Below are 15,219 nucleotides of genomic sequence, written 5' to 3' on the forward strand. Positions count from 1 at the left end.
AGAATTGCATCATTTCTCTGCAAACTCCAACCCCTCTTCATCTGCAAGCTAAGGTCACTGCAATCATCCTGTTCCTATTATTGGGATGGGCAGGTGTTACAGCCTTACCTTAGAAGGGATTTTTGCAGGCACGCTTCACACCACACCCACCTGCTAAACTATCCTCAGCAACATCCCCAACATCAGCTTCTGATGGCATCATCTGCTACTTCACCTTTCTCTTGCAAAATCTAGCTTTGCATGTTACCACCACAACTGATTGAGACATGAAAACCTCCCGCAACTGCAGCAGGAGTTAATGCCAAGTTAGGATTTTGTGGCATCTCTGTGGGCCCCATACAGCAATGCCTACCTCCAGCCCTTCCAAAGGCTGAGCCGGGCAGCATGGCAGCTGCCTACAGAGTGGGCAGAAGCACAGGCTGCTAGATACCTCCCCACACACCATCAGCATCAGGTGCTGATTGTTTCCATTAGCCTGCAGTAGGAAAAGAGGTGGCACTTTATTATGTGGGCTGGGTTTCCTGCATGACCAGCCACATCATAGGGAAAAGACTGTAGACTGGAGGGAAGCTAAGCTGTCTGTTAGCTTCTCTGTGGAAAACAATGGGTTTAGTGAAATGAAATTGTCACGGGGGTCTAGACAGAGCAGAGCTTATCAACAACAGCTTTATGGCAAAACATTTCAGGAACTGGTGAAATCATATCTAGCAACATCACAGTGAAGTGATGGTTTTGAAGGCAGACTGTGATCAAGTTTGTGATTTTTAGGATAGATCATATCCACACCACCTACAATAAACTCTACCTGACCTTCACACTTCAAGCACAGAACTAACCACTCTGGTTTTCAGCTTTGTTGTATGCTTGCAGAAGGCAAAACAGAGTAGCCAGAAAGGGGGGGGGGGGGGGGGGGGGGGGGGGGGGGGCGGGAAGACTGTACAGCAGCAGTACATTTTTAGGCATGGATCAGCTCTTGCAGTCTCTTGGCAAATGAGGTGGCAGCAGAGAATCATCCAAGCAAGTTTAGGAGCTGTGTTTCTGTTTATTTTAATTTGCTGTCTATTGATTCTACTGTTTTGTGAGCTTATTCATGAGTAATACTGGAACTGGAGGCTGAATGTAGTGATGGACTAGGCAAGGCAGAAATATCCACCCAAAGAGAGTATCTCCCCTGGCACCAGCCTCTGCTCCCAGCAAAACAAGCAGACCAGTCACAGTCCAGCACCATTCCTTTGACGCTGCGGGCAGACAAAAGATTAACAATCCATCATTTCAGTCCATTGCAATTCCTTATAAAATGGCCAAGACAGATACAAGGAGGAGGGTCAGACTAGTAAGGATTACACGCCATGTTGTGGGCAGGCACAAACTCGGTTATCTCAATTTTACTACTGGAGCACTCTTAAGATGCACTGGGCACGTGATCACATCCAGTCACGTTACATGAATGCAACAGCTTCTGAGAGCAGCGGCTCCAACAGGATGCAGGGATGGAGCTATATGTACCTTGGGAGAGCAGATCGTGCTGAATCCTAATTAAATTGGGGGGGGGGGGAAGGGTGACTTGTTAAAATGCCTTTGCATTGCTGGGTGACCTACTCTTCCCAGTGATTCCTGCATCCCAGCCATTGCAAGTTGCTGCATACAGATGTAGCAGCAATGGTACGGCTTAATCAGTCAATGTTTTCACAACACATATTTCAAATATTAAGCACTTATTGAAGACTTAGAAGTTACTGTGTAAATATTTGTATTATATTACACTGCTAACGCTTCCTTGCCAACTGTGGAATTTTAAATCTATCTCTGATAAAGCTTTATTTACATATCACACTGCTCTTGATACTCAACTAAGTGAACTGACTAAATTTACACCAACTCCATTCAAGGAGTACATGTCAGGAAAGAGCAATTCAATGATTTTTCGTCTCTGGTATGTGACCAAACGAAACCACAGGCAGTCACAAGGCTTGTTTTGGGTTGACGTTAACTGTTTTCGCTAGGTGTCAATGTTCACAGGGAAAGCATTGAGCAAATGCACCTTGCTCTTAAAATACCACCCAACCGGCGGTTTACACTGAGAGCTACGTACTCCCAACACTGAGTCTTATACTGAGTCTCTGCTCAAAATCTGGCAAGCTGGTAGTGCCCACAGACCTTACATCCACAGTGCTGCTGCAGTCTGCTTTAGTCCTCTGAAATGCTCCCGGGATGCTGCAATGCTCTCAGGCACCGAAACAGCCCCAGGGGTACAGAGTTATTTCCAGAGGGGAGAGGCAGGACTCTAGCCATCAGTTAGACATGGAGGCAAGTAGATTTTGTTACTTACTTATTTGGGTCAGATTATCACCTCCCGCTATTTTACAGGAGGGGAAGGCTGTGAGAAGCTGCTAATGTTCACACAAGCAGTTAATACCTGGCAAAACATGATCAAGATACGACCAGCAGAAAACGAAAACACCTTTATTAGTCCCTAAGTACCTTATGTGGAAAAAATAACAGCCACCAAAATGTGGTGAAGTTTTTTCCTATTTCTGAAAAAGACGACAGATTTAAATGGGCTTTAGAAAATACTCACTGTGCAAACCCCTCATCTTATCCCTACCCTTCCCCTCCACAAAAAACTCTAAAAAGCAAAAGAAGACTTATGGGACTTTGTATTCAACAGTTGACACCAAGTTGATCATCATATCTTTTAAAAAAATGTGTGTGTAAAGCACCTGCACTATTGAAGAAAAATCTCTAGTATGATAAAAATCTGTTTACTCACTGAATCCAGCTCGCAGATCTATTCTTTATTTTACATAGTGAAGGAATATTTACTCTCTGATGAATTTGGTGAGACTTGCACAATCATATGTTGAAAAGGGGAAAAAATGGAGTTGAAGTCGCATGCTACCTTTCGACAGCTCTGCCAGCTGGAAATATGCCATCAATTGTCTGTTCTGAACGTGACTTGAAAGCAGAGGAGTCTGCTTAATAGAAATTCACTCAATTTCACCATGTTTACTTCAGGTTTAAGAAAATGGCCATGAAGAAGATAGATTAAATATTCTTCCTTTTATGAATATCCTCCTGTCTTACTTCGTAACAAGCTTTTAGCTTCATACCAAATTTATGACATTTCTAATTTAAAATGCTGTGGAAATTGGAACAGAGTAGAAATGGATATATTAGAAGAATTTTCCTTAGTTTCAAAATCTGAACAGTAAGAAAAAAAGTACCTCCAAGCATTCTCTATGTGTTACTACCAAGCTATGCATTCATTCAATATTATATGCTTTCCTATTCCAGAGAAATATGTTTTGCTTCCACAGACACATACAAACAAAAAGCAGAAAGCAACAGTTTTTTCGGTCAACCAATTTATTCAAGAAAAACTAAATTCAGTATGTGGCACTTATGCACAAGTCTTTCCCCTACCTTTTGCTATGCACAGGAAAGCACAGACAGATATACACACAAAGAAATACGTGGCACATATTGCCCATGAGTCGCAGCGTTTCAAGCTTCAGGCAGCTGAGCTCAAGCTGACTATCACTCACAGCCCCCTGACAGTGGGCCAATTTAGCCCCAGCCTACTACAGATAAATAAACAAGGAGCACATTGTACACAGACATCTGTCTTATTTTTTTTCCACATTACCACTCAAGAAATGCTACTAATACAACAATTACTTAACCATATAAATCTGAGGTTAATAAAAAGACTGTGCTTTGAGTGACAATATCTACTTTGCCATCGCAGAACTAAGTCTTTTTTCCCTATAAATAAATGTTATTATCCGGAAATTGAACCCTAAGTGGTGAACTAGTAGCTTGCTTTCTTAGACGCTTCAATACATTAAGTGCTTTGCATTATGGACAGATCAACTGCCCATTCACTAAGAAAGGTTACCAAAGTGATGCTGTAATCTCATTCAGCTCCCCCAGTGTTTACCTTCTACAGCCAGTCTTAGATAGCAAGGGGGAGAAAAACAACATGCAAGAATAAACCTGGGACATTCAAATATGGAAAGAAAACAGAAAATATTTCTTTCTCAGGTCAGATATCCTTTTGCTCCACTTACCTCACCAAAAAGGTATAGTGTCAGAACTATGAGAAGGTAGAGATTTATAGATTGTAAATGTTTTGAAATGTAGATTAAAAAAAAAAGGCAAACCAAAGTGCTGTGAAAGTTACTTAACTGTTAAACAATCTTGTGCATTTAACAGAAAATTTCATTGGGTAAAAATTTGGATTCATGACCAAAAATACACACGTAAGACCAAGGCAATGAAAAGGACGATAAAAAGGCATAAACCACAAAGTTTGAAAGCCTTTTTTCTCTGTTTCTGCCCTGTAACATTTGCCAGGGATGGCAATCGAGCAAGATTCTCACCAAAAAAACCTACTTCTTGTAATAATAAAACCCCTCATTCCTGTTGCAGAATGGGTTCTGACCGGAAAACTGCTGGAACTTGGAATATGGGCAGAAAAAACAAAACCCTCAAAATTCATCTCCAGGACTGAGAAGGAGAAGGCAATAAAAAGAAAACAAACAAACAAACAAACAAACCAGTCTACCGGGTCAAAAGGAATGTATTTTGCCTCAGCCAGGTAAGAAATATGAAATATTAATTAAAAATGTGAAGTTAAGAGAAATAAGACAAAAAAATTGGCAGTGAGAGAAGGCCGAGCCTTCACTTTAGGCAAAACACCAACCTGAGGAACAATTTTCACCTCTCGACAATAACCAGCCTTCGGTGCACTGTGTGCTGTAAATGGAGACCCACGTAGAGGGGAATAGAGGGAGAGCGGCACTGGTGGAAAGTTGAAGAGTTCAGGATACAGACCGGCAAAGCCGGAGGTAGTTGGCCTGGGTGCTCATGCTTATACCGTAGAGCTGCCATGGCCATGGAAGGAAGGAAGAAAGGAAGGAACAGACATCAAAATGAGAATACAGAAAAGGCGGCTACCAAACTGTCCCCAAGACTGGGTACAGAGGGTGGTGAGGCTGTAGCCAGAGTAGTCGTTCTGGACCAGGATCAGGGAGACATCAAGAAAGGAGAGATTTTGAGAAGAAAGAGACCTATGTAGTTGTAGAGAAGGTTTTCACCATTTTCCCACAGAGTGCATCTCAAACACTTCAAACGGGTTAATTCCCTCAAATTTATTCTGTGACATTTCTCTTACATGAAAGAGACAAAAAGGCAAAATGTATTTTTGCTTGAGCAGAAACTCAAGGTGCCAAACCACCTTGGGACCAGGTCAGTGAAATTTCACTTCTCAGGAACAGAGACTTGCTCATCCCCTCACACAAATGTGCGCCTTCACACAAATTTCACAGCATGCCACAAGGTCCAAGGGCCACCGTGTCCCAAAGGTCACTGCACCTGAGCTCTAGAAACCAATCCCAATACTCAATCCCAATACTGCTCCGCTCTCGAGGCCAGTCGCATGGGGCAAGGAAGAGACAGGAGGCAGGGCACCCATACTACTGAGGCACATGTTATCTGGGAGGGAGGCTAGCACAAACCTGCCCTACACACAGATAAGCCTGCCTGCAGGGAAGTCCAAACTGGCACAAAGGGAATCAGTCTGGAAAGGAGGAGACAAAATGCCTTCACTTGATTTTTGTTTTGTTTTCCCCCCTCTCCCTCTTATGTCTATTGCTATGCGTAGCTGAAAATAAAGGAAGTTCAAAAGTAAAATCAATTAGTAAATGGAATGAACATCTCTCCATTTTAGCCAAGCATCTTACAAGGTCCAGCTGCTGCTGCATTTGAGCAATAAAGGCGGGGCTGTTTATTTAGTTACTTGTTTATCAGAATCAGGTTAGGGTGCTGCTCTGGAAACATCGGCACTCTCCCATCCACTAGCAAGGAAGAGGCAGGATGATGATCTCAGAGCAGGTTCCCCAGCTGCCACACCAAGGGAAACACAAGTAAAAAATTCATCTTGCACACTATGTTCACAGACATAAATTTGAGTTAATCAAAACAAGTTGCTTTATGAGCTGCTGAATTAATGAGATCTGACTGTGTGTGGACCCATGTGCTCAGCTTCCCCAGCACTCTGCTCCCTGCTGGTCAGAACGCAGCACCTGGTGGCCAGGAAGGGCCTTTAGCTTTCCTCCTGCTCCTCAGTTCAGCCACGCCACTTGCAGGAATTACCTTTGAGAATCCTACCCCTCTTTGCAATTTTCTTGAGATCTGCCAATAGATTATGAACCTCCTGGTGATGGGAAGGATCATGGAAGCATACTAGTCTACTCTTCATGCTTGATGCCCTCTTCCCTTTACTGTATCCTTGCCTTGCTCCTCCATGCACTCACATGGCCCAAAATCTCACACTGGCCATCAGTTCCCCAGGCCCCTCCACCAGCTTTCCTCTTGTTAACAGAGGACACTGGATTTCTGCTCATGCACTTCCAGTCTCCACCAACATTCAAGATGTCTGTGAAGCAGCTTACACTTCATTGTATTTTTCCCAAATTTTCTTCCGACAGCTTGGCAGGCATCTATCAGTACTACACTCCCAGGAAGAAGGAGGAAACGGAGGAAGAGGGGAAGAGCATACAATTGTTAGAAAACTCACAAAACCTGTGAAATTACATCAGCTCATCTAGTTCATACTTGGCATTATCTCATCCCTACAGCCCATATTCTTGGTCCACCTCAAAATACTCCAATAGCACAAGCACAAACAAAACCCACAGCTGTGCACCCTATTTGCAAACTAAAATCAGAGATGTTATAACTTTATGAATAGAGCCCACAAATTTCCAATAAATTTACCTCCTTTTTGGTGTATATTTCTCTAAATGCAATGTATGGATATCGCTTTTTCACTTTCAGATTGTCTAGGGTCCAGTATTCTTTTCCTTCTCAGTGGAAAGGGAGAATACAATGTTTGAAACACTATACCATGTTTATGAGCAAGGTGACCAAATCTTACAAATCGAGCACTTAAAAGCAGGTGCTCCTTTATCAAATGTTTCCTGCATATTCTGATATTGTCTGCCTCCCCTTTAGGGACAAAGTGCAAGCGCTACAGACATCTTAGTCCATCTAAGATGGCATTTGCTTAGGTCTGTCCTTAGTAAACTGAATATGCAAAAAAGCCATCACAACTATGATATCCACTTTAAAATGCATCATGGTTCTGAGGTCAAAGAAACAGGTCAATTAAAAAGAAGGGGCTCTGCAGTTTATTCTAGGAACTGGGTAGAACTGACAATTAAATCAAAATACCATAACATCGTGGGGTTCATAAATACTATACATAAGGGGAATGGTGTCCATTATGTCTTGCAACCACTATCACAGTCAAATTATTTCTCATATACTTTTGTTTAAGGTTTCAAAGCTGTTGTGGCAAGACAGTTTCTGAACAGGATTACCTAAGAAAGTCAACTAACACAAAACTAAGCAATGTGTGTGTAGCACACATGAAAAAAATTTATGGAAGAAAATATAAAATAAATGGTTTTCAAAATGTGGTCTCCAAAAGGGAAGCTACATGAGGTTGCTTTCAGCACACTGATCAGAAGAGTGACAAGTGATATCAGAACTGGTGCGCAGAGCTCATTACCTGCTTTCCAGCACCTACCACAATTCAACTGCATATACAGGAAGTTTCACTTCCCATATGCACTATGGAAATTCTGAAGGCCTTTGTAACAAACCCAGGATTCATCTTTCAGTTATGACAGGTCCGAACAGACTTCATTTCTGCAACACTGGAACCATAAGAGAGGCACATCTCAAGCAGTCATACTAGCAATTTGACATTCAACAACAAACACTGCAAATTCACCAGGAATGATTTACTAAAAACTCAAGGAAACAAACACCTAGCTACCGAAAACTAAGTATTTTCCATTCTGTTAAAATTTTGTTGTTTTCAAAGGTACACCTTAAGTGTATGAAAAAGATCTTTAAAATTACTGCATGAGAATTTAAATCAAGAACCACCATGTCTAGTGTCATTCACTGAAATGTAAGGTTTTATTTCTGAAAATCAGAAGTCTTTTCCCAATCCTTTTATCAAGAATAAATTATTCAAATTGTCTAAAAATGGGGTTTTTTTGCAATTCAGCTTTACAGGTAAATAGCACAGCTTAGGCATTAACAGTCTTGAGCCACATTAATAGCTGGATAGCAAGATCAGGAATCAACTGGGTAGTGTGAGTGGGGAGAGAAGTCAAAAATCTGGGGAAATGGGGCATCTGTCAAGGCCAGAGAGAAGACTAACTATAACTTATTTCAAGTCTCCTTTTCTTCTGTCCCCAGTTCCCAACACTGCTTCAGCTGCTCCTAAACAGCAACAGTGGGTTTTTTCTTGGTTTTTTTTTTCAAATAAGGAAGTACTAAAATACTTTTCATGCTGCTACTCCTGGTGCTCAGAAAAGTTCAAGGTAACTTTTTTTTCCTTCCATGTTGGAAAGTACTTGACTTGTAAGAAAATGCAGACCATCATTCCAATCTAACCTGAGGACTGAGTCCTGCATCGACACAGATGCCAAGGCACTTGAGGGGCCGAGAGCTGAGCAGATTTCTCCTTTACACACAGAACAAGCTCCCTTCAGATCCAGACCCAGTTGTACAGAAAACGTTTTCTCTTACTCACTGCAAGCAACCAGCAACTAGTCTCTCATGCTCTTAGCTAAAGGAACCTTTCAGACAGATCTTCACATATGTCTGTCTGATTTTGTAAAGGCTTTTAACTAATTTAAGTAAAAGTGGCAATAAGGCTGTGGAAGCACAGGCTTCAGCCTCAGCTACCAAACCACCACCACACGTTTTGGGCGTACCCAGAAGGCTCATATTCCAGTTGTTCACCCAGGCTTAAACTCTTGCTACTGCATCCTCACACATTTTATTTTCTTTCACGTATTTACACCTCTGCTTCGAGGCTGAAGCCAGCCAGAGCAGGCAACACCTACCTGTGTTGAAATCACACCTTCCTGTTATTACACAGAAACACGTCATTACAAATGCAATCAAATCAGGAAATGCAGGTATAACAGCCCAACCTCTCAGGTAAGAGAACTGTAAATCAGCCTTGTGGTTCCAGCCCTGGCATGATGGCTTCAGCATGGAGGTTGCTTCTTGCAAGTGGGTGAAAACCAGATGGGCTACAGAGCTGCTCAGGATGGGCCAAGGTACACAAGACAGCTGCTGGAGCCACAAGAGTGGCAAGAAGAATGAAGGTGGGTAGGCACACATCCACAAATTATGATTAATGTTCCTGCTCCAGTGAATAGCAATGCAAAGAGATTTCTCACTGTGGAAACAACTGTCGTTAAAAACAAAGGAGGAGCCTGGGAAGTTGAGAACCAATTTAGCGACTCTGCAGTGTGGTTTTGACAGTCCTCTACTACCTTACTGCTCAATGCTCATCGGTACTGCTAGAATAGACAAACAGATAAAAACAGAAGTCTGTAAGTAGAGTGCAATGAATTCTGTGTTGTTACACTTCACCTGCAAATCCTTACACATGGTATAAAATTAAAAAACTCACAGACACGCCAAATACCACACACACGTTAATCACTTTAACAGCTGGGGGGGAAAGGGGGAAGATGTTTTCCACTTCTCTAAAATCCTAAAATTGAAGGCATACACATCCAAAAAGATGCATAGTATCAAATTATAGACTCTTCGCAAGTCAAAGGCAGATGTCAAAGAGATTTTCATCTGTTGGGGATTTCACTGGGAAGCATAAATAATACTGCCACGATGTCAGGGAAAACAGATACAGTGGTTACATTTAAGTAGTTCAGCAGCAAGTCAGGCTGAAAAGAAGCAAGGAAAGTTAAAAATTATACTCCTCTTACTATCCACTTGCTACTCAGAAGTAATAAAGCTGAGTATTAAAAAAAAAGGTAATAATGAATTAAGAGGATATCAAATGCATTTTATCTGCGCAGTAACCAAACTGGGCAGGAAACAGCCTGTTACAAATGCTGCATTCAGAAAAAGTTGTTGCAGAAAGAAGACCGCCTGGCCAGCCCTTTCCTCAGCCAGGCTGCTCCAGGGGATCTGCACACCTGCATAAGTGCAGCCCATCCAGGACGGCCCACTGATTGCTCCACACTGCATCATAATGACCCCTGAGGATGTCCATCATATGGCAGTACAGCGCTCACATCCCAGAGCAGCATTTCCTTAGGTCTGCAGGGGAATTCAGAGGGGCAGAGGGGAGTTCAGCTCAGGCAAAGCTGTAAAAGCTTTTTTTGTCCTGGTGAGTATGACTTCATCAAGCCAACTTTGTTACATATGATTATTGCCACTGGAAATCCCGAGTGCTTTAGCACTTGTAAGGCCTCTAGTTGTTGGCAGGGAAACACAGAAGGATGCACAAGATTAAAACCAGAGATGGAAGTTGAATATTGCTTTTTGAGTCCCTTCCATATTTTTTCCCCTTTTGTTTAGCTGATCCAGAGCTGCATTCTGCATGGAGAAAAAAAAAAGTGTTGGCATTTTCTTCTCAGGCTTAATTTCCCTTTATGGTATCTTTCCTTTCATTCAGATGTTCCACAGGAGTTATTCTTAGGTCTGACAAGCCAAGACCTATAAACGTAGTCCAAAACTACACTTCTAAAGCCTATTGGTGCCAGAATCCAGCTTTATTTCTATGACAACTTCACTCTTCTTACTTCCGTCTGTCCCTCTCCCCCTGCCCAAGTCTAGCCTTTACATCAGACTACTTGCTGGAAATAAAAAGTATTTCCAAAATTGATACATTTCATCTCAAGGCCTTTCTTCACCAATCCACCAAATTAGGTAATTTATTATGAGGAATTAACCAGAAAAGCATGGTCAGCTAGAGGTCTGGGTTAAAAGGAAAGACATCTGGAATCCATCTGATTCTTCCAGAAATATTCTGAATTTCCCCTTAGGCTCCAGTACCTCCAGACACTGCTTTATTAAAAATAGTACAAATCAATCCTTAAATGTCTTTACCTTCCACAGGAGTTTTCTGCAATGGCATAATGCCACAAGAAGGTTCCCAGGAAGTCCCACTCAAAATGCTTCTGTCAGCAAATCAGAGGGGCCAGTAACTGTGTAGGACATATGCATCATAGATCCCAACAGGCAGGATGGGAAGCAGTGGCACTACTACACGTTACAGCAAGGAGGCTGAAACTCATAAATTGATGGTGTAGCTGTCCCCCAAGCCAGACTACAACATGTAATGGGGAAAATCCCATTAAAGATCATATTTCCTCTGTAAAGATTGGCTAGTCTTGATTTTTACATATACTTTCATAACTTATCTGTGAAATAGAAAATATAGAAAAAAAGATTTTTTTTTGTAGAAGAATATTTAGCTGTGTATGGGAGCATTTTAAAAAATCCTGCAGTATTTGCAAACAACACATTGTATTTTTGACACCAGAAAGAACAAAATAATCTACCTAACATCACTGCCTAAATTAGCTGGAAAGAGAAAAGGTGATAAATAGATCTTAATTACAATCTAATTATTCACAGCTTACAGCCCCCAGCCAGATCCAGCCAACCAGAAAGGTTACTCATTTGGGGCACCATAGTATGTACCCTCTTTGACAAGGTTAGCTTTACTTAGCAGTCCATGAAACAAGTAGGACAAATACAATCAATTTATTACTAGAAAAACCTTGGGGATCACAGAATTGTAGAATATATCCAGTTGAAAGGAACCCAGAAGGATCATCAAACCTTAGGATCACACATGGTTTTTATGTTTTTAATTTTTTTGTTGTTTTTTTACAAAAACTTGTTTCAAACATTCACAACATTTTATCTGTCCGTGACACGTGTATTTGAGATTATTTTTCCATTACCAAAGAGATAAACTCTGTAGATGACTACTTTTCACTCAACCTGAAAGTGGTCAACTGTGTCTTTAAGTCCAAAAAAGCCCTTTCACCCCAAATAATGAAGCTAAACCTTTCCACTCAATTTTCCTTTCAGCACAGCTGCTTCTCTTATCACTGCAGCTTAATTTTCCTCTGAGCTGCAACATGATGCTCAGGTCTGGAAGAGCTTAGAAATATTTATTTTTTAACACAGGGGCTTGGTTTTTTTTCCAGTAGACATAAAAATACCAGACTGGAATGATCCTTTACATCTTTCTTCCAAAACACTAGTTCTAGATGAAATGCTGGTCGCTGAATAGCTCTTCGTAGAAGTGTATAAATTTTCAAGATAAAAATTTCTGCTTGAGGGGGTTAAAAGACTGCAGAACTTTGTCATGCAATTTTCATAGTAACCAAATAACAGTAAGCAGCTACAGGTAATTTTTTAAATTATTATCAATTTTATCAATTCTCAGTAAGCTTCTGTGATGGAAAATTCAGTACACAGTTAATGTTGCTAAAACGTACTTAGATTAAATACAGTCAAAAAACGACTGCAGCTGAAAGAAATGCCTGAAAAAGTTGGGGAAACAGTCACAATTTCTAGTAGACTTCAGAAGCTATGGGGCTCTTAGCATTTAAGTTGAGACAAATGTTTCAAGAATCCTAAGGAATACAGAACATAATGGCAGCAATTTACATCTTGGAATTAAAAGAAAGAAGGCATGCATGTTACACAGAGGGAAAACACAAAGAAAGAATTACTTCAATAGCTATGAAAATCCCTTGGGAAAATAGTATTTCAGTTTGAATGTGTTTCTTCCTATTTCTTTCCCTTCTGGAAAGCATTACTACTTTTTTTTTTCTTTTAAACAAGTATACACATATACATGTATGAACTGCATTTAAAATTGTTCAATAAAATTACTACATTAAAGAAACCACACACATTTCTAAGAGAATCAAGAAAGACAGACAGACCCTGTTCTCACAAACCAGAAATACTGCCAGATACACAGGACTGCCCAAAGTCACAGAACAAAGAAAACTCACGCAGATGAGCAACATGTGGCAAACCTTTAATCAGTCTTTTTTTTTTTCTATGCGTGCTAACACCAGCAAAAGCCCACACCAGGAATTGTCAATATTTCACAGGGCAGAACAAAACCAGCCCTGACGGCACAGGGGCATCTCAACAGTGCCAGCAAACCACAGCACTGCACAAGCCAAAGAAGAAACACCTTTGAAAATCAAAAACGTAAAGCATGGTGGATGATGTGTTCAGATGATTTGGGATCTCAAAGAAAAAAAAATCAGTTCTATCATAATTCAAATAAGAGAATGGCAGGCAGCCATCCCAGAGTGGCTACAGAAGATATTTAATGAGACACAGAGAGAGAGGTGGCTCACCAAAAGAAATTTTTTGGCTCTCCTTCTCCCAAAGGAGGGGGACACCAGGAGTCCCTCAAGCACAAAGAAGTGACAGGTTACAGGTAATTCATCCTCTTTCCCAAGGGTCTTGCCATCCCTCATCTGGGATGGGATGGCACACACAACCACAGTATGTGGAAGCCTGCATTTCCAGGCTAAGATCTGGAGACAAGTAAGGAGCAAGTGGGCAGCAGGGTCTCTTCTCCCAGCCTGTAGAGAGCCAGCCCAGCTCACAGCCCAGCGACATGCTGGTCCTCCTCACTGGGGTCACTCTGCGTACCCCCTCGGCACTTCAGTCATCTACACAACAGACAGTAAGACACATGCTTCTAATTCAGGTTATGCAGAGCAGTGGCTTTAGGAAGGACAAATTTTCCTGCCCCCACAAAGCTGATAGAAAAAGCAGGGGGTGGGGAAAGTACTTCGTAGATTTTAAAAGAAAATTACAGTGCAAGGGAGGGAGGTATTCGTAGCCAAACATGAGTCAAACTGGTCATGACGATAGAGAGAAATATTTCATAAAGCTGCTGCTGGAACTTTTATTGTACTTTACAAAATTCTCCTAAGAGCAAGGCTTTGTTCAGTTTTTGCTCATTAGATTTCTACAGTTTCTACCCTATACTGGTTTATCTGACATTACAGGTTGCTCTAACCCACACATGACACATCAGCCCCACATAAGAAACCTGAAAAGAGCTGCAAGATCAACAGCCTAAATAATTTCTTGTGCTGCAGCTTTGTTCTTTTACCTCTGATCCAATAAATAAAATTCTGTTTAACTTAAGAGTCGATACTGTCACTGATTTGCATGTACTTATTACAGACGCATATCTGGATTGCCTGAGATGAACATTTCTCAGAGTGATCTGATGAAGATTAAGGTAATTTACTTGATAAATGCATAAACATAAACTTTAAAAAATATTTTAAAGCATATTTCACTGTCAAAGCCTTCATATTATTTAGATTCTAATCTATGTATTTAAGCATTAAGTAGACCTGCATTTTCAGACTCTTAACATTTTCATCTTCCTTCTTTCCTATGCACACTCTCAGCCATACTGAATTTCTTGATGAGAGCTTCTGCTGCCCATTAACAGCTCAGCACATAAGATCTCGGAGTTATCACGGCCATTTTAGATGGCCCAAGACCCAAAAACAGAGCTTAAAAAAGACATAAAATCCCAACAAAACAGGGAAGCTGATTAAGAAAAAATGGCTTAACATGCATTATGAGCTTTTGTTTGTCTATTTTAATGAACAGTGCATTGCAGGGGATGAAGGCTGATCTATAAAGAGCCCTGGATGTTCCTGAATAGAAGGCAATCAGTTCCCAGTTTAATTATTCACCATGAAAACAGAATTCCCTTAAACAATTTTGAACATGGTAATTTCATTTGACTCAAATGCCTCCGTGCGTTGCTTTTGCCCCTGCCCTGGTTAAAGGATCGTGTTAGAAGTCTTGCTGGAGCCACAAGAGAAGCAGGATGACCTATTGCACAGCAAGGTTAAAGACAGCAGCACTCCATTTACTTCTCTACAGCTTATTATGTTGCACACTTCTGCCATTTAATTTCTATCCATACGTAAGTGGCTTACGCATTCCTTCATTAAATCCACCTGCCTACACTTCGCAAGCATTTTACCTTTTCATCTCAATCGCTTCAATTCCACCTCCCCAACTACTTTAAAAAAAAATAAAAATTCTGTCCCTCTATTCATTGCATGATTCATTTCCGGCCAGCTTTTTATTCCGTCAGTATTCTGAGATGAGAAAAATTAAACAGTTTTACAGCTGACGTCAGATCACCAAATTCTGTGAGAACAAAATTTGAAGTTTCATAATTATACTTCATTCTGTTCTGCACCATTTTATTTTATTTCTGCCTGACTATCGTCATGCTGTAACAGAACATGAAAAGGTTTGTGAGAGCCAGGCTGGGTGATGCCTGTGTCT

General features: G+C 41.0%; 1 protein-coding gene across 3 annotated transcripts in view; it reads right to left on the reverse strand.

Moving 5' to 3' along the window:
- Positions 1 to 15,219, reverse strand: part of JARID2 (jumonji and AT-rich interaction domain containing 2) — a 216,471-nt gene that overhangs the window by 135,503 nt on the left and 65,749 nt on the right. Inside the window, exon 1 of one of the 3 annotated variants that reach the window (XM_017808495.1) lies at positions 1,345 to 1,363. The exons of the other annotated variants lie outside the window; for them this stretch is intronic. The gene's annotated coding sequence lies outside the window, so the exon portion shown is untranslated. Of the gene's footprint in view, positions 1 to 1,344; positions 1,364 to 15,219 lie in introns of those variants that run through there. 3 annotated transcript variants of the gene reach the window in all.

The sequence above is a fragment of the Lepidothrix coronata genome, unplaced genomic scaffold, assembly GCF_001604755.1.
Source record: "Lepidothrix coronata isolate B3197 unplaced genomic scaffold, Lepidothrix_coronata-1.0 Scaffold23, whole genome shotgun sequence".
Classification (NCBI taxonomy): Eukaryota; Metazoa; Chordata; class Aves; order Passeriformes; family Pipridae; genus Lepidothrix; species Lepidothrix coronata.